The sequence below is a fragment of the Tinamus guttatus genome, unplaced genomic scaffold, assembly GCF_059628265.1.
Source record: "Tinamus guttatus ecotype Peru unplaced genomic scaffold, ASM5962826v1 Tinamus_guttatus_pri_ptg000472l, whole genome shotgun sequence".
Lineage (NCBI taxonomy): Eukaryota > Metazoa > Chordata > Aves > Tinamiformes > Tinamidae > Tinamus > Tinamus guttatus.
The window spans coordinates 6,735,237-6,755,647 of record NW_028289006.1 but is presented as its reverse complement, the minus strand read 5'-3'; positions in this window follow the sequence as shown (position 1 = coordinate 6,755,647).

The window sequence follows — 20,411 nt, the reverse complement described above, 5'->3', positions numbered from 1 at the left end:
TGCACCTGGGGAGGAATAACCCCAGGCACCAGTACAGGCTGGGGACTGACCTTCTGGAGAGCAGCTCTGCAGAAAGGGACCTGGGTGTCATGGTGGACGACAAGTTGACCATGAGGCAGCAGTGTGCCCTCGTGGCCAAGAAGGCCAATGGGATCCTGGGGTGCATTAAGAAGGGCGTCTCCAGCAGGTCGAGGGAGGTGATCCTGCCCCTCTACTCAGCCCTGGTGAGGCCGCATCTGGAGTATTGTGTCCAGTTCTGGGCTCCACAGTACAAGAGGGATGTGGAGCTGCTGGGGAGAGTCCAGCGCAGGGCCACAAGGATGATCAGGGGCCTGGAACATCTGCCCTATGAGGAGAGGCTGAAGGAGCTGGGCATGTTCAGCCTGGAGAAGAGAAGGCTGAGAGGGGATCTGATCAGTGTCTATAAGTACCTCAAGAGACGGAGTGAGGAGGATGGGGCCAGCCTCTTTTTAGTGGTGGCCAGCGATAGGACTAGAGGTAATGGCCACAAACTGAAGCACCGAAAGCTCCACAGGAACTTAAGGAAAAATTTCCTAATAGTGAGGGTGACAGAGCCCTGGAACAGGCTGCCCAGAGAGGTTGTGGAGTCTCCTTCTCTGGAGATCTTCAAAACCCGCTTGGATGCAGTCCTGTGCCACCTGCTCTAGGCGACCCTGTGTGTGCAGGGGGGTTGGACTAGATGATCTCTAGAGGTCCCTTCCAACCTTAATGATTGTATGATCGTATGATTCTTGTTCCAGGATTATTGTTGCATAGTTGCTTTTTAAAGAATTTGAGGTGGCAAGAATAGTGACGTGACATTAAATAATAAGAACAAAAAAGGACAAATAGGACAGTCCCATGAAAATATTTGTATTTATTTAAGCAGCTAAAAGGCTCGAATTCCAGGCTTTTATATTTTTATTTGTTGGCTTGTAGGCATGTCCTAAAAGAATAAAAAAGAGAGAAACCAGAAGTAAGTGGACATGCACCCATCATCATTCTGAATCTTTCTGTTTCTCTCCATCTTTTAGCTCTTCAAAGACTCTGAGCATTTTGGGAGACAATTTATTTCTTACCAGCAACAAACCGAGAGACAGAAACATAAATCTTTAAGAGACTCTGTGGATACTATTACAAAAGAATCAATAATGCAGCCATGTTATTTAAAGACTTCTGCAAATAACCATCTGGTTTTCTGTAACAGTTCTACCTTTATTATTACGTAGATTTCCTTCCTCCACAAATCTGTTTCCTATCACACCCACACACCCTGATCCATGATTAGAAAAAGCAATAAGCTAAAACTGTATAAACATAATATAAATCTTTCTTTTCAGAACAAAAACTACCCACTACATCTACCAATTTTAAAAAGGACAAATATACGGTTGGATATTCTGTCTGAAGATTCTTTAATAATTGATAAAACAACCTTGATGCCAACCTAGTCTATCTTTATCCCTATCTTTCTTAAAAATTCATATGTACGCATTGATCATAAATTATCTTTTCCTGGGGTTTTATTTTTTCATGAAAATTAAAAGGAAAAGTCTTGCAGTTTGACTACTTTCTAATACTGGCCAAAGAAGTAAAATGTTAAAGGCACAGAATAACAGTAGAAGTTTATAGCATTCACAGTTGTGTAGAAGACACTGGTGAAATTCTCAACATTAGGTAGGGAGACTGGCACCCATACTTCTTAACCAAAGGCTGAATGAACTTTTGGGAAGGTCTTTCTCGGTCTTGCTTAATGCTCAGAGGTTTATTAGGGAATGGACCCAGGCTTCACTTGTCTCACTTTATTTAAAATGGTTCTAAATAGGAAGGTAAAGAAATATCCCCTGTGGATGCATGGGAAGTGAAACAGTCTGGCAGAAGAGAGTGAGAATTTATACTTTTTCTTTAATCCTGAAAGGTTGATGACTGAGTTTTAACCTGTGCAGCAAGAGGAAGGAATTAACCTGTGTCTCTGTTGTCTTGAATGAATTCCCTCAGAATGGCTCTACTGGATAAATCAAGATCTGTGGGAGTTTTGTGGCTAAAACATCGTCTTACCTGGGTGTACATGCTGAGAATTAGGGTAAGCCCATAAGTGAATGGCTACATTCTTCTAAAGTTTACTGCAAATTTCAGAACTATTTGCCAAGAAGAAAGAAGTATCTCAGTGGCAATTTCATCCAGATTATTGGGCAAGCCTGTGTCATCCTTGTAGTTTCCTATACCGTATTTATTGCATGTAACCTCTCATTTTTTTTCAGTAGATTACATTCCTGAATGCTTTACTAAATGATTTACAGTCACTTTTGAGTAAGGCTTTTTGACCTTTCAAAATAAGTGCCTTTGGGTATGGAACAGTGCAGCTGTCTGTGTATGCCAATGCACAAAGGAGAGAGGGGTAAATAATATCTGTTTTAATTTACAGAAATGGCAATTCAAGCAAGAAATGTTGTCTGATACTGTTCTGGAATAGTATGCTATCAGCAGGTTCATCAAAAGAAGAGTGAAACCTAGTGAAGCATTAACACTTCCAACATTTTTGAGCGAGATGATAGAAATAATAGGGGTGGACCTCTTATTAATCTTCCACCCATTACCTAGGACCAAATATCCTGCTAAAGTTGTCATGAAATTTCTGCCTGAAATTATTTTAACAGTATTAGACTATATGACAGATATTAAATAATTATATTAGGTGTGTTTGGCATATCTAAAATTTTGATTTTGACAGTGCATCTGGCATAAGCCTTCTGCAAGACACAAGCAACTTTTCCCTTATTTTTTTCCTCAAGCACATCATGACATAAAGAAAATGTAAGACCAGATTATTTTTTTCCTTTTTTAACATTAATTTCACATTAACAAACAGTCAAGGAAACTCACTTTGGACCTTATAAAAATTTGTCCTTTTTTATTTTTGTGAAACCACAATCAACACCTTCCCCATGTGAAAGAGTGGATATTTTTGACTGTCATACACTGGACAATTTTAAAATGATTCCTTTGTAGGACTCACTGATAAGCAGCTGCTATTCTTTCTTCATTTTAACAGCCTTTACACATTTAAAAAATCATTTTTCACCTTTTCCTTAATCTGACTTCTACTATTGCTTTATGGTTACGTTTAAATGAATGCAATTTTCCTTTTCTACCTGTTATTTTAATACAATAAAAAAGTGTTGGTATGCAAATACTTTTTGTTATAAAATAGGCCTTTTTCCTTCTTTTCCAGTCATAGAAGTAGAGTCAGTCAAAACATACGAGCAGGTCAGCATGGTGACCTGCAGTTTCCAAATCTGATTTTTGGCACTCAAATCAGATGGATTTTATTGCAAGAATCTATCTGTTTTACTATAATAATAATGGCACCTACTTTTGGCAAATCACAACAGAGTACAGGACAACTTTATTGCCAGGAAAGCAAATCCATCACTTTTTTAAAAATCAAAAGCATGTTTTAGTGGTGGTCCTGTGAAAAGTGTCACTTGAGATATATTGCAGTTATCAGAATAAAATATTACAGTCTTCTCTAAGTCTGCATTTTCAGATTGAGCTATCCACAATAATAGAACGTCAAAGTCAGCAAAATCACTAGATTGCTGCAGCATGCCATGAGTACTAGGAGGCCAAAGCACTGCATCTATTGTGAAACAGAGGTCCTAATAAGGAGATACGTTTGTGCCAAAACTTCAAATTCAGTTATCAGGAAAGACAATAGATTTATGTTGATTTATATCAGCTTAGTATCTGTTCGGTTTTATTAAAATATATTATGTGCTGCTTGTGATCTTTTCTGAGTGGAACTTTCAAAATCCACCTGGACCAAAATGATGTTTAGGTTAGTATGAACTTTTGTGAAAACAAAGTAGGTAATGCAGCACATTCTAGAGTCTCTAATTCCACTGAGTCCCAAATGATCTTGACCAGTGATACCTTTCTTCTTAACTACTGCTGGAAAAGGGGAGCACAGAACACATCACTCCATCTTTACTTCACCTGAAGTACTGCTGAAATTCAATCTTCAAAATTACAACATAGCATCTCCTACAAAAAAAAATAATAAAGTGCTAATACCCCTCAGAGAGCAAAAAGTCAGTCATACCTTTTGCCTATCTTTTCCAGAGCTAGATGTACTTATCTGTAGAGTAAGAAGCACTTGAATTAATATTGCCCAGTATCAGTGTTATTAATGCAGTTATTAATGGCAGGACTTTAAAACCTTAGTTAATATTCCAAGAGGCACTTTTCTATATCCAGACTTCCCCAGAGCTGCATTATCCTTGAATTGTTACCACGTGTACTCTGATATAAATCCCACAGTGCAATAGAGTACATTACAGCACTCATTGCTACAGTTTGTGGACCTCATGCCAATAGCAGCTGGCGTGTAAAGGCTCCATAAAAGGAAGCATTAGGGCACTGTATTTCCAGATTAGTAGGGTGATAAAATGCAATCAATCACATTCTCAGAAAAAAATGCAAACAAACATAGAAATCTATATTCAGAGTCATAAAAGGAGAGAAGAATGGCTAACAGCAACCATACTTCTGGATAAGAATACTGCTCAAATTCATTACAGTAAGAATGCCAGTTCAACTCCATCAATAATATAAGAAAATCCACCCAGAAATAATTTCTTAGGAGGTTCTTATTGTTCAAGTCAGAAAATCAGCATTTGTCAAGTATTATTATGCAACTGGTGAATTTTTCTTCAAAACAGTGCCTTCTCTACTCCCTCCCACCCTCAAAAAAACAAACAAACAAACAAGCAACAAGCTGTAGTAGTATTTGCTGACTTTTTAATACTGGCTAATCATCCTTAAGTCTTTGATTCCATGAAGATATGGACTAAGTCTCAATAAAGAACTCTGGTGCACTTGGATATCACTGTGCCTACTTTTTTGGGGCAAGCGTGTTGCCCGAAGTGGGATCTCACATGTGAATTAGCTGTGTTCTGTGTGAGGTATATCTGCCTCAGACAGCCAGGCTCTGAGATCTGCAGAGCATATAACCTGTGACACAGCATCATGCTAACCCTGCTGAATGGCTCCTTCAAAAGCTACATAGTAATCTGACAGAAATGGTTCATCTCTTTGAAATTCGTATCATCCAGCTGATCCGATTTCCTCTAATAGTTCTACAGATAGAAATTTCCCTATTCAAGTTTAACTAAATACACATGAGGAAAGAGAAATGTAAAATTCAAATTTTGATTCTCTGTGGGCTTTTCTGTGTCTCTCATTACAGTCGTTCTCACATTCATTTATTCATTTTCCCAGAATCCTTATAAGAAAAGTATTATAATTCTCTTTTCATCGATCAAAAACTCAGGTGCTGTCAAACAAACTGGTCCCTCACTTAAAATATTTTACAGATCTATAATTGGAATCTGGCCCTTCTGCCTTGCGGCCAGAGCTTTGGCTTAAAGCTTATGTTGTCTTTTTTCATTTCCAAAGAAAGATGAGATTTCTACAAACCATATATATAAATCAGATCAGATGGCTTCCAGCAGGAGTATGCTAGTGGGGAAGTGAGGATAGGAAATGATCACAGAGGATCCTCTTTCACCCCTCCTGGGAAACCTGCAGGCTCAATTACTTCCCTGAAATGCCTGTACACCAATGTGTGAAGCATGGGGAATAAGCAGGACAACCTGGAGATCTGTGTGCGATCCCAGCGTCATGATCTCATTGGAATCACAGAGACGTGGAGGGATAGCTCACATGACTGGAGTGCTGCCATGGAAGGCTGTGTGCTCTTTAGGAAGGACAGGCTGGGAAGGCGAGGTGGTGGAGTTGCTCTTTATGTGAGAGAGCAACTGGAATGCATGGAGCTCAACCTGGGGGTAGATGATGAGTGAGTTGAGAGCTTGTGGGTAAGGATTAGAGTGCAGGCTAATGTGGGAGACAGTGTGGTGGGTGTCTGCTACAGGCCACCTGACCAGGATGAGGAAGTTGATGAGGCCTTCTATAGTCAGCTGGATATTCCCTTACAGTCACAGGCCCTGGTTCTCCTGGGAGACTTCAACTACCCCGACATCAACTGGAAGGCCAACACAGCCAGGCACAAGCAGTCCTGGAGGTTCCTGCAGAGCATCGACGATAACTTTTTGACGCAGGTTGTGGAGGAACCGACGAGGAGAGGTGGGCTACTGGACCTCGTGCTAACAAATGGAGAGGGACTTGTAGGAGATGTGAAGGTGGAGGGTAGCCTTGGCTGCAGTGACCATGAGTTGGTGGAGCTCAGGATTCAACAAGGAGGAGGCAGGGCTGTAAGTAGCCTTGCAACTATGGACTTCAGGAGGGCCAACTTTAGCCTCTTCAGAGGAGGAATCCCATGGCCTAGAGCTCTAGAAGGAAGAGGGGCCCAAGAGAGCTGGTTAGTTTTCAAGCGGCACTTCCTCCACGTCCAGCAACAGTGCATCCCTGTGTGTAAGAAGTCAGGCACAGGGAGCAGGAGACCTGCATGGATGAGCAGGGAGCTTGTGGCAATGCTCAAGCAGAAGGCGGCGGTATACAGAACGTGGAAAAAAGGACAGGCCTGCTGGGAGAAATACGGGAATGTTGTCAGGGAATGCAGAGGTGCGAGAAGGAAAGCTAAGGCACATTTGGAATGCAATCTGGCAAGGGATGTTAAAAATAACAAGAAAAGCTTTTTCAAATATATTAACAGCCAAAAGAAGATCAGGGAAAACATGGGTTCGCTGGTGAACGGGATGGGCATCCTGGTTATGAATAACACAGAAAAAGCAGAGTTGCTGAATGCCTTCTTTGCTTTGGTGTTTACCAAGGGCAACTCTTTAGTGTCCCAGACCCTGGGGACAAGAGAAGAAGCCGGGGGAAAGGAAGACTCACTCTGGGTAGAGGAAGATTGGGTCAGAGAGCACCTAAGGATACTCGATACCCACAAATCCATGGGCTCTGATGAGATGCACCCCAGAGGTCTGTGTGAGCTGGTGGATGTCATAGCTAAGCCACTCTCCATCATCTTTGAAAGATCCTGGAGAACAGGGGAGGTGCCGGAAGACTGGAAGAAGGCCAATGTCACACCAGTCTTCAAAAAAGGCAAGAAGGAGGACCCAGGCAACTACAGGCCAGTGAGCCCCACCTCTGTCCCCGGAAAAGTGATGAAACGGCTCATACTGGCCATTGTCTCCAGGCACATGGAGGGCAAGAAGGTGCTCAAGAGTAGTCAGCATGGATTCACCAAGGGGAAATCTAGCTTGACTAACATGATAGCCTTATATGATGGAATGACTGGCTGGATAGATGAGGGGAGAGCAGTGGATGTCGTCTATCTCGACTTCACCAAGGCTTTTGACACCGTCCCCCACAGCGTCCTCCTGGGCAAGCTCCGGAAGTGTGGGATAGATGAGTGTACAGTGAGGTGGATTAGGAACTGGCTGGATGGCAGAGCTCAGAGGGTGGTGATCAGTGGTGCAGAGTCTATTTGGAGGCCTGTAGCTAGTGGTGTCCCCCAGGGATCAGTCCTTGGTCCAGTCCTGTCCAATATATTCATCAATGACCTGGATGAAGGGACAGAGTGCTCCCTCAGCAAGTTTGCTGATGATACCAAACTGGGAGGAGTAGCTGATACCCCAGAGGGCTGCGCTGCCATCCAGAGAGATCTGGACAGACTGGACAACTGGGTGGTGAAAAACGTCAAGCCATTCAACAAGGCCAAGTGCAAGGTTCTGCACCCGGAGAGAAATAACCCCAGACACCAGTACAGGCTGGGGAATGACCTTCTGGAGAGCAGCTCTGCAGAAAGGGACCTGGGTGTCATGGTGGACAACAAGTTGAGGCAGCAGTGTGCCCTCGTGGCCAAGAAGGCCAATGGGATCCTGGGGTGCATTAAGAAGGGCGTCTCCAGCAGGTCGAGGGAGGTGATCCTGCCTCTCTACTCAGCCCTGGTGAGGCCACATCTGGAGTATTGTGTCCAGTTCTGGGCCCCACAGTACAAGAGGGATGTGGAGCTGCTGGAGACAGTCCAGCGCAGGGCTACAAGGATGATCAGGGGCCTGGAACATCTGCCCTATGAGGAGAGGCTGAGGGAGCTGGGCCTGTTTAGCCTGGAGAAGAGAAGGCTGAGAAGGGATCTGGTCAGTGTCTATAAGTACCTCAAGGGAGGCAGTGAGGAGGATGGTGCTGGTCTCTTTTCACTGGTGGCCACCGACAGAACTAGGGGAAACGGCCAGAACCTGAAGCATCAAAAGTTCCACAGGAACTTAAGGAAAATTTTTTTAACAGTGAGGGTGACAGAGCCCTGGAACAGGCTGCCCAGAGAGGTTGTGGAGTCTCCTTCTCTGGAGATCTTCAAAACCCGCTTGGACACAGTCCTGTGCCACGTGCACTAGGTGACCCTGCGTGTGCAGGGGGGTTGGACTAGATGATCTCTAGAGGTCCCTTCCAACCTTAAGCATTCTATGATTCTATGATTCTAAATGCCTGGAAATATTTCCTGACTTATATTCCATATTTCTGAAGAAAAGCTTCAGAGCATAAAGTAAATGAAAACTCATCAAACTATGGGAGAAGTCCAGATGATTTTTTTATTGGTCATGACTGCATTAACAAATATTGTGGACATATCTGTAGAGATCATCAGAGGGTGCTGAGTGCATAATGTTTGTGATATATGTGTTTCAGAATGCTTCACTTTGACTCATCTCCAGTCTAGGTCCATGATCGCTTTAGCTGTAATCTAGGAATGCATCTCCTAGCTTGATTTCATCCAAAAGGAATCCAGTTTGAGACTGATCCTCCCTGCAATAAAAAACAAAGCCCAACAAATGAGGACCATTGTGTCCTGTTTTCTCTTCCATATCCGTTGATTATGTCCAAAATTAATAAGGTGGCAGCTATAACAGGTAAAATCATGGAATTATAGGTAACCATTTGTAAATCATTTATGTTCAGTAAACAGTATTTCAAAAAACCCTGACACATGAAAAATGCTTAAGAATTGAGATGTAAATGCCATGTGCTGTCTATCTTTGACCACTCTTCCTTAGTCACAAGTGACTAAAAAGTCATCGTTTGACTTCCATTTGGAGCCACCACCCTGCCGCTGTTGGTAGTTGTGTTTGGATTAGCCACTGCTTTTGGTTTTTATGTGCAGGAAATGGAGAGCTGACTGAGCACTGGGGCAGTTTCTCTGGAGTGGTTGTGAAGTCTGACCTCAAAATCTATCTAGACATAGTCCTAGGCGATGTGATCTAGGTGACCTTGCTTGAGCAGGTTAGTTAGACTGGATCCCCGGAGATCCCTTTCAATCTCAATCATTCTGTGATTCTTGTGATCCTATGAAAATTAATTGTAAATAGATGGAAAATATTTTAGTTCCTGTCATCTGGAACGGAGAATTGGATGATAGGATGACACAGTTATTATGGATAAAGGATACTGGAATTCAGGATGCATCAGAAGTAGCCTAAATAAATAAATAAATAGCTTAATTTATTGAAGTAAAAGAAGAAATAGCTATTTACCATTTAGATTAGTCAGATTCAAGGAAAGGAAATATTTGTGCTAGACCTTTATATAAAAGGAATGAGAAGCCTGTGAATACACTCTGAAATATTTAAGACATGTTCTAAGCAAAATATGTTCCACTAACAGCACACTGAGTTACAGATGCGTGCATACATTAAAAAAAAAAAAAAAAAAAGACACTCCAGTCCAGTGATTAGGGTATTGTGGGACCTATTTTAATGTCCTGGAAAACAGTCTGGAGTTTGGTCTCCTGTCTGTTGGGAAGGCCATTGGGCACACAGTGCGAAGGCAGCGTAGAAGCATCCATGGCTCTCCAGCAAAAATTCCCACTTCTGCTCCTCATCTAGCACTCATAGAGAGAGTTGTTAGGAGAAGAGGAAGCAACTGGGGCATTTTTTGGTTACTAACGAAAAGAGGAGAAGACAGTGGCAGACCCTGTCAGTACTTCTGTTTCTCCTGGGACAGACAGGAGACAAACAGTACGGGCACTTTCTGCAGAATAAAGAGAACAGATAAGCTTTCCCAGATTTGATATTTTTCTTTTTGCATAAGTTGACAGTGTTGCCTATCCATTTGGAAAGGCTAAAACCCATTAACTACAGGATCTGATTCTTATTTATTGTTGTTATTATTTCTTTTTTGGTGGTGGTGCCATCTGCCTAGTATAAAAGGGAAGGAAGGAAATATGCTTGCCTTCCCTACATCTAGGCTGTTCACTCTATCAGTTAATGATGGTGAGTTGCACTCTTTCTTTGATTTTTTTATTGGGTAGTAGAATCCTTCCTTTGGAAAAAAAGTAAAGATACAGAGCATGACGACACATTACAGCAAATGATCTCAGCTGAATAGGAAAGATAACGGCAAAGCAACAAGTATAAAAATATCAGGCAATAGATTCTGCGATTGGGCATAGCTCTTGTTACTACCGTTGCTATGCTAGGCACTAACTCCCTTTATTTGGGAACGCCAGTGCCATTATTTTTCCTAGAAATTTGCCCACAGTTGGTCTTTCCTATCTTTGTCTGCAGAAAGCTCTGTTCATTGCGGGTAGACTTAGGGAGTGGTAAAACAAAATGGACCATCACAATCCTTATTTATAAGGCACTTTGCTGAGAACTGTACAGTAAGTTGTTACAAAAGCCTCTGGCCAGGAAATATTATTGTTAAGCAGCGGGAGCTTGAAACAATATGTTCGATTGCGCAAATAAACACAAAGTGGCTCCGAGGGCCAGATGGCAGGAATGGGCCTAGCCCTGTGCGCTGTACTGGCAAGCGAGAGCAGCTGAGAGCTCTGCAGACGGAAGGCTTTGCAAAACATATGTGTTTGCAGCTGTTCTGTGACAACCGGGTGAGACGGCACTGGGCAAACGCTGTCCTGCCACATGAGAAAGCACAAAGGAAACCACTGGAAACAGAAAAAGCAAACAGAGTTCATACAGCGGAGAGGAGAAACCCATGAGGGATACACGCTTGTCAGCTTTATAAAGTAGCTGGCATGGCACTGGTTTCTTCCCAAGCAGTAGTTTGTTTCAGAATCTTTTAGGAGTTTCCCATTTGAAGGAAAGGTGTTAAATTGCCATATTTTCAAGTTGTTTGTCCTCATAAAATGCATGCATATTTTTTAATACTTGACAACGGGCATAGTGCAGGGAAAATTAATAATGAAAATGGCAAATGACTGGATCTTCTGTAAAAATGAAAATAAAAACTGGATATTCTAGTTGCTCTAGCCCAAGAAAATAGTGTCTTTTAAAATACCTACAAATGTAAAGCAATGCAGCTAGGAACAGTAACAACAATATGAGACTTCTTTCAGGGAAAAGCTTTTTGGTTTAACCTGAGTTTTTTTAAAAAACAAATCATGCTTGGCAGTGCCAGTCTAGGTTTTGACTACTTCTGCAAGGTCTCTCCCCACTGGTGTGAATTTTCATACTTCTTCATACTTCTTTTCAATCTAACTAACTCCTTCGTTGACACCTTCTTTCAAAAATATCTTAATAATTCCTTTTTAATCTGGCTGAAGGTCATTTTTAATGTGATCGGTTTATGGCAAACACCTTCCTAGACAGTTTTGGTCATTCCAGTCACACTCACCCTCCTGCCTGGGCAAGCGCTCTTATTCGCAGCACTTTTCTGAAGGGGAGCTAGGAAAGCATTCCCAGAAAATCTGTCCAGGGAAGCAGTGATTTTGAAAATATCTTGGTTCATGGTACCGAGTCAGCTGAGCAGGAGCTCTCCACGCAAGCCATCAGCAAAAGAGTCCACTAAACCTTGAATTTATATGCTGATACTGAGGAAGAATAGGGAAGCTATCATGTCCTACGTTTGGATTAGTCCAACATCCTGTGTCTATCTCTTCATTGCATCCCCAGTTAAGCAAAAATAATGAAAAAGTCGAGGAGTTTTCAGACCTTAACCACAAGAATTACAAAAGCACTGAGACACGCAATTTGCAAGGGCAGGCTTCTGAAATGAGTCTGCGTAGAGTAAGCTGACTTTAAATTGTAAATACATGCACAGAGGAATATCAAAATCTAGAAAATAATTCTTTCTCAGCAGAAGGTAGCTGAAGTTAGCAAGATCAACTAGAGAAAAGACAAATGTTTCAGATGAAAGTCTCACATCTGTTCTCTTTAAATAGCTTTCTTCTGAATACTTGTCTTTCTTTATCTTTTATAAACTCCATTTAAGCATCAAAGTAAAGTAATTTCCTGAAAGCTCAATATTTTTTGAAACACAGAACACTTTCTTCATGTAAGTTTGCGTGCCATGTTTTTCTTTAATCCTGATCATAAATAGTATGATAGTACTATTTGATAGTATATATCTAAGTTTTCAAAGGTACAAATATATGTACATAAGTAACATGAATAGGGGAACCAAAAATATTCTGTGATGTAAGGGTATGCAAGTCCAGGTGTTATAGTTACTAGATCTGAATGGAAAATAGAAATAAAATATTTATAAAAAAGGCAGTTAAGTTTTAGTGACTTCTTTTCTTATGCAAGGTGAACATTTTGTACTTAGCAATGTCATCTACAGACCTCAGAAAAAGAATAGCTGCTAATTAGTAGAATAACTGCTGAATACAAATGCAATTATTTTAAGACTCCTACAAAAAACCCTCTTCGTTGAAAAGAATTATAAATTAAAAGCTCAGAAGAAAATTCAAATAATTAGTAAATAATTGACATCTGTGGTGATTCGATTAAAAAGAAATTAATGTTAGAGAACTAGAACAACTAGTTGAATGTCACTAACTAGACAGTCAGTGGGGGAGGCATTGAATACCTGTAGGTAGCAAGAAAGCGGTGGGAGGAAGCAAGCGCTTGTTTTTTGTTCTGTGATCAGTTCTCTAAAGAAGCTGGTTACAGGCAAGTATAGTATGGCTGTTACACAACTTCTGTATTTCTTGAAGCTCAAGAAAGATTATTAATCTTTCTTTCTGAAAAATATAAAGTTCAGAGCCAGAGTTTTCTTTCACCTTAAGTAGTGCTTCAGTGGGTTCTGCTTATTTTTCTAAAATAACTTACAAAGTTTCTCTTCACAAATTATTTTCACATGTGAACAATTGAGTTCTTTCTAACAGTTGAGCAAAGTGAATGGGGAACACTGAAATAAAGAACTATTCTTTAGATAAAGAAATATTATGTGAAACAGACTATAAAAGAGGAATAGCAAGATCAAGTTATATCATTTAACCAGCCATCACGATGGCTAAAAGATTTAACTTGGTACCACTGAATATAGTCAATCAAATGCTCCTTAAATGTTTAAATAATAATAAAAAAATGCTTTCCCACACCTTTTATCCTTCAGATTTTTCAGTTCTTATTTTCACAATGCATATGTTTAATCCTTTACTGACATGAGAAAGACAATTGCTGAAATATCTTCTATGACACAATCATACATTTTCTAGCCCACTTTCAGATACTGCTGCCAAAAAACTACCTTTGTCCTTAGAATCAGCAGAGAGGTAGATCAAAACTTATTTTTAAGAATCAACTCAAAGGCAAAATGTAGGGTTAAAAAAAACATTTTAAAGTATTAATTGTTGTGTTCACTTTTTAGGGAATTAGGCAACAACAGATTCTTAGTACCATTAGAGAAGCAAATGATTGGCTACAGAATGCCAAGAAAATGAATAAGAAGGTCTTGGGCCTGAAAAAAGTATAGTCCTCGGTGTTAATCAGGTATACTGTTACACCATATCTCAGCAGTCACATAAGCCTAGGGGAGAACCTCTACTTGACCCTGTTTTTTTTTTCTTTTTTTTTTTTTCCCCTTGAGACAACTGCAAGCTTCAGCTCGTGAGAAGTTGTCTCCAACACATAGATTATTCTCACAGAAGTTGCAAGAAACCTATTATTAAGATAAGTAGAACCTGGGAAGAGTGACAAACACTTTCAGCTCTAGATTAATGGTAAAACTCCTTCTCTGAATGCAAACTCCGACTCTGTTTCAAAACATCACTGAATATCTGTTCTTTTTTCCTCTAGGAAAAACTAGTTTTCATTTTTTTGGACACAGTCACAATTTTTTTCACAATTAGACCAAAAAAAAAAAAAACAAGGAGTTTTCAAGTGTATTCTAAAATAAGAATAAAAATAGGAGAGTTGGACTTAAGCAATGGACTTGGGCCATGTTAGAAGTGGTGCTATCTGCCAAGATAGGGAGAAGTTCTGTATCTGTAAAACAAACAAACAAACAAAAGGTGTTTTTTGCTCACTCTCCACATTTGGCAGTTGCTATATAGTCTGGCTGCCCGTACGTATCTGATGGATCAGATCAGTGCAGATCGAGGGCCACACCGAGTGCTGATATAGGGCTGCTGAATTGGCCAGGCAAAAGAAATAGGGTCCCAGCCACATGCCTTGGAAAGCTGTGCCTGCTTGCTTGCTGGGACAGAAATAAAGCCACCAGGTAAACACGAGGGTGAGAAAAGAACTGACGTATCCCCAAATCAATGTTAACATAAGTACCACTTTCAGGCAGAACAGAGACTGGTTTAGGGTGGAAAGATGAATGAAGCTGATGATAGTTTTTGAGTAACTTTCAAACAGAGAATCATCTCTACTGCTGAGGGGCAGCTCTTTTCAAGGTGAAGCTTGCTATATTTACGAGTGGGGTAGTATGAAGCCTGTGACAACAGCAAGCTGGACAAGGAGTTGGACTAGAAGACCCTGTGAGTTCTGTCTAGAACTTTGCATTCCTTAAGCAAAAGACATTGACATTGAATATAAAGGCGGACTTGTCCTTAGAAGGACTGCATAACAGCCCTAATTTTTATCTGGGGAAAAGTATTTTCTAATAACATTAAAAATACAGCTGGATAAAGCACACAATAATTTACTCTAAGAAGTAAATTAAAAAAAAAAAAAAGAAAGAAGGAATTTTCTGAAGCAGCAACTTGAATGTCTGAAATCTTTGATTCTTCAAAGAAATTATGGAAGCTGTGCATTTGTAAAAATCACTTAGAAACTGTTTTTCACAATGGATTTTGGATCAGATAAAGATTCTTAAGTTGAGAAAAATCCCTCATTTTGAATTGCATGTGAAACTTATTTTCCATTTCTACTTTTAATGTGTGTAGATCTCCCTTGCCCGCCCTTTCCACCTAGTACAGTAGACTTCACTGGACTTTTCCACAACGATCTGTTAACTATCATTCTCTCTTCCCAAAGAGTAAACCTCCCAAAATTTTACAGAGGCAAGATCTGATGGAAAAGATGAGTTGGAATCTCTTAGGAGCAAGGATCTTAAGGACCCTGACATAAATACCAGAGTCAGTGAAACTGTAACATTTAAACTTTATACCCTTATACCTCTTGATTCTAATTCCTCATGACTAAAAGATATATTGATCGAAATGCATCTCAATTGAAATGTAAGCTTGGCTCTATAATAAATATAGTGTTTATAATTATATAGCATTTTGGTGACAATTTCACAAGTTATGTGTAAGTAGGACTGTGTGATTCTGTTATGGAAAAGAAGGGATAACATGAGAGAAGAGCGATACAACTTTAGGTGCCGCCTGTTAAAAAGAAAATAATGATATGTTAAATAGGATTTATAAAAATCAGATTACAAGCTTCCAAGATAGTCCTCTTTCCAGAGCTTTATGGAATAATGGCCCTCTTTATATCAAAGTAATCTACTCTTGCATTTACGCAGAGTTCGTTTATGAACCCTTGTAGGAAGTATTTCATTTTGCTGCCCGGCTTAGCTAATTACTTTAAAGAAACAGATTAGTAGAAAAGAAACCTTCTAATTCTCACCAGCTTGATTTAGCATTGGGAGAGACGCAAATGATGGTAGCAATGTAAAACTATTTATGCTCCTGATAAAATTTAGATGAAACTTTAAATTGGTAGTTAGGAGCTGAAAACTGTAATATTTCATAGTCAAGAGTTATTCATAATAAGACTTTGTCATCTCTGCAAATCAATATTGTAATGCCATGACTAGATTCCTGGTTCCTGAAATATGTGTCCAAGTTGCTTTATAAAAAGAATGAGTAAACATAGATGCTTGAAAATGGCAATCTGAAAAAAAGTCACACACTGAGAGGAAAGTTGCCCAAAACAAAGCACTGAGAAATGCTAACTGTGGCTGAAATCTTGCCTTTTACAACTAGGACAGAACTAAAGAAAAAAAAAAAAACAATTTCTTACAAAGGATCACAAGCTTTGGATCCTTAAATAGTGTAAATGACTCCAAAAATCTTTCAAGAATCTGAGCTGGTTACACTGTTTGTCTTTGAAGTAGGATGGAGAAGAAGATGGAGATGAAGAGAAGATGGATGGAGAGAAGAATCCTTTTATCTATTACCTTAACTGTTAGAACACTGCCCAGGAAATGGGAAATCAACGCGTCTTCAGCTCAAAGCCAAATTCTCTATGAAGAGAAATCATTCTCGTTTGTCCTATTAACTTTGCATTACTTACTCTCAACTTTTCTTGTAGCTATACTACAAGAAAAGGTTGCCTTCAGTGCTTGCTTTTCCAGGTCAGGTCACTATTTTTTTTTTTTTTTTTCAGGGTGCTGCTATTTAGACAGGCAACAGGTACAATACTGGTGCTTGAACTCTGGAATTAAATTTGTCTTACTACAGCCACTTCAAAGCTACCATATAGTCTAAGGAAGCCATCTAGGACCCCTGTATACTCAGAACAGAGAACGGCACTTTCATTTCACCCATCTTAGACACCTTGCAGATACTCAAAATTCTGCTGGACAAGGCGCACAGCAACATGGCCCAGACTCCAAACGTTCAGATGTGGGTTGGACTAGATGACCTCCACAGGTTGTTTTCAGCATAAATCATTCTGTGAACTTAGGATGCAATATCCCACAGAGTATCCCCAGGATGAGGCTGTCAGCAGAAGCTCCGAAATGGCTTGTTTCCACTGTACTCAGTGGGAGCCAGCATACACCCATAATTAATATGACAAAAATAATGAATTCAAAGGAAGTCCTAGGCATCTCGAAAGACTAAACAGAACTAAACATTGCTGCCTAACAACAGAGAGAGTCTCTGTAAACAGAGAATGGAGAAAAGAAATAAAGATATTAGCTGCTAGGAGAATAGAAGTGAGAAGGCAATTTCTGCTTCTGAAATGGGCTACTCTCTCGTAGCAGCTGCCAACCTAGTCCTCCCTGAGCTGCAGCAACAGGGAGCTTGGTCTCATAGGACTCCACAACAGACGAAATACCTATGGCTGTTTGCCACCTTTGGGCATAAAATTCTTTATTGGGCATAACTGTTTTATTTGTCTATATATAGCTGTAATCTGCTATGTCTATAGCTGACCAAGCACAAGTACACCCCTAAAATCAACATGTTCTTTTTCAAGCATCTCTTTCCTTTATTTAGCCTGGGTCAATATAAAAGAAGTTTATGCAAATTCACCCGCCAAAACAAAAAGAGAATGGATGTCTACAAGTCCATAATCTGGTGAGTTATTCTGGAGGAGTCAGAACCAGGAAATGGCAGAGGCACACACAGGTGCTGCTACTCTGTCCCAATACTAAATGCACCTTCAAATTCAATCTACAACTCCGTAAGAATGAAACAAAGAGAGTCCAAGAGTCCTTTTTTTTTTTTTTTAACCTCCAGAGCTGGTTGTGTTTATTCCTTCCCAGCTCATTCCTTCCTTCAGGGTTTTCTTTTAGACTCATATCTGGGAGTAATTTTTGTGAGGACTGTGATACCCTTCTCTAAGTTTCAGACAAACCCCCTCAGCCGCAGCAGAAAACATCAATTCTGTCGTCTTGGGTTGCTGGAGTGAGGGAGTTAATCCAGTATTTCTGTTCAAACGTGAGACTAAGCAGTGTTATATCTGTTGTGACCACAAGCTTTACTGACAGAGCCTGCATTGTGTATGTTGTGTACTGCTTTGTGTGTACGACTCAGGCGTTGATGCAAATGCAGATACCTACTCAACATTCGTGAAATCCCAAATGTACACCTATTGTGCAAAATACAGTGGCATCTTAAGTGCAGATTCACCAGGTTCAGGACCCTGTCCTCTCATGTCAAAGGGGATGCTGACGGGTACCCCTGTATCTTTAAAATGGGCCTCGCAAGGTCACAGAAGGATTTTATGGCTGCAGCCACTTCTGTGGTCAATCCAAAACCCTGCTTGTGCATGTGGAGCAGAATGCAAGATACAGCTATTCTAGAAAGACAATAACATTGCTGACATCAAGTCTTTACACTATCCCAGAGCCTTTCTGACTTTTATTTCCATAGCTGTCATTTTCTCTATCACAGTGAGTCTAAGCACAGATCTCACCAGGTTAGTAAAAAGTCCCAGGCATTCTATTAATAAGTTAGACTTTGAACTAGTATGTTGTGACTTTCTTTTTTGATCATTCTGTTGACACTTTCACTTTATGGTTTCTCTTTACATCAAGCTATAGCTTGATGACAGTTTCCTGAGAGTTTTGAAAGATGCTAAATTAATTAGGGTCCAAGAGAAGTACGTTCAGAGGGTGGTTAGCTTTAATGAACTTTTGCAGATTCTCCCTCATTATTCCCTTCAGATTCATAATCGTTCATGACATTAACTTTGATTCCCTTGTGTTTGTTTCTTCTTATACATTCCAATTATTTGTTTAGCTTGTACAAACAGCTCTGATATTTGCCCTGGAAATTCCTTATCTTAAATATAAATGACCTGCTGAATCTTTATTTCACATTAAATCTTTTAAGGGATTTATTGCAAACACTAGAAAAATTCACCCAATCAACATAACAGTAACCCCAAACCTTTACAGAGGTTAAAGAAACTTGTGTATGTTTTGAGTTTTTATTTTAAGTGTCTTTTACATGCTTCTGAAATGCTTTCTGTGATTTTGAAAGAGCCTCGGCAAAAATGAAATGGAAATTATTCTGCTACTGAATTTTCAGGAAAAAGTCTGGAACACAGGAGAAAGTCTGTTCCTGTGAAGCATCAAGCAGAATCTGCTTTATGATGTTATTTTTAGTGTTTATTTTAATGTTTTAAACACAGGCAATCATAATTTTAGACTATTCTTTGAATCTCTTGGTCTTCTGAAATTTAGCAACTATATGTTATTTATTTATAATTTTCAGAGGCCAAAGGTGCAGGTAATTTGCATGTTCTAAGTGCCCTAAAATATGTTTCAGCTTTTTGTTTGCATGCAACACAATAAGTACATGCCACACCAAGAGAAATACTTCAGAAGCAAATTTTAAAATTGTACAAACGAAAGGACTGAGCTCATTAGTAGTTTTTTTTTTTTTCCCCTTTTTGTGAGATAGTTACATTTTAGCTGGATTTGTACCCTGATCTGGATTATCTGTGAGTGCCCTTAGGCCAGGCCCTGCGAGGGGGTACCCACCATCCCTGCCCTGGCCCAGGCCCCGTTTCAGTTCAGTCCCTGCTCCACACACCACACAGCGCTGCTGATTTCCAACCCAACACAACCCTGTCCCTTCCTGGCCGCTGCTCCTGTTCAGCACAACCAGCAGGCCGAATGCCTGGTCCGGCCTCAGCTTGTCCCCATCCCCGTGGTCCTGCCTGGCCATCATGGGCTGTGTCTGACCCTGATTACCTTCTCCAGGCCCGATATTGACCACGAGCTGCAGACTCCACTTCAAACTCGCCTCTTCACCACAGACTTTCCTGCTGATCCGACCGGCCTGTGATCTTCGTTCACCTCGCATGGACACCGTGAGATGGGCCCCGGCCCTGCCAAGCACTGTTACTGCTCAGTTCCCGTCTTCCCATCCTGGAAGGAGCAGCCAGCCCTTTGTGCTTCCTGACATTACCAAACGACCAGACAACCAGGAAACATTACACTGGCACAATGGGGAAATACAACCAGCTCCACAGAAAAAAAAAAAAGGAAGAAAAAAAAAGAAAAAAAAGAAAAAAAAATCCCCAAACCCACCTGCTTCTGTGACTTACCTTTTCTGTTTTCTGTTGCTTAATACTATTCCCCAAACCATTCCCAATATATGACAGACAGTAAGGAAAAGGGTAATGTCATCAAGGAAGAGGATACCTGATGCTGCAAATGTAAGTTTTTAAAAACTGGCAATCAGAAGGCTGGTGCTTTTGTTTCTTTATTTTTACATGTTGAGTTGATGAAAGTATTCTCTGTAGTTCTGTAGACAGTGCAGGAGAGGATCAAAAATAGAATACCAGGAAGAGATTTATGAGAGGCAATTATTTCTAAAATAGTTGCGGTTCAAATGGAGAAACAAGAAGACAGGCTAGTTTTGCAGTAAAGAAAATGAAGACAGTCCAAAAATGAAACAGAGGTCTCTGGTGTCTGCCCAAACCTTAAAGGCTTTGTTATTTTATCATAAGCTTAACTGCTGCTTCTCCTTTTAAAATAATGTTTCTGTCATTACAATTTGTTTTAAAGATATTTGA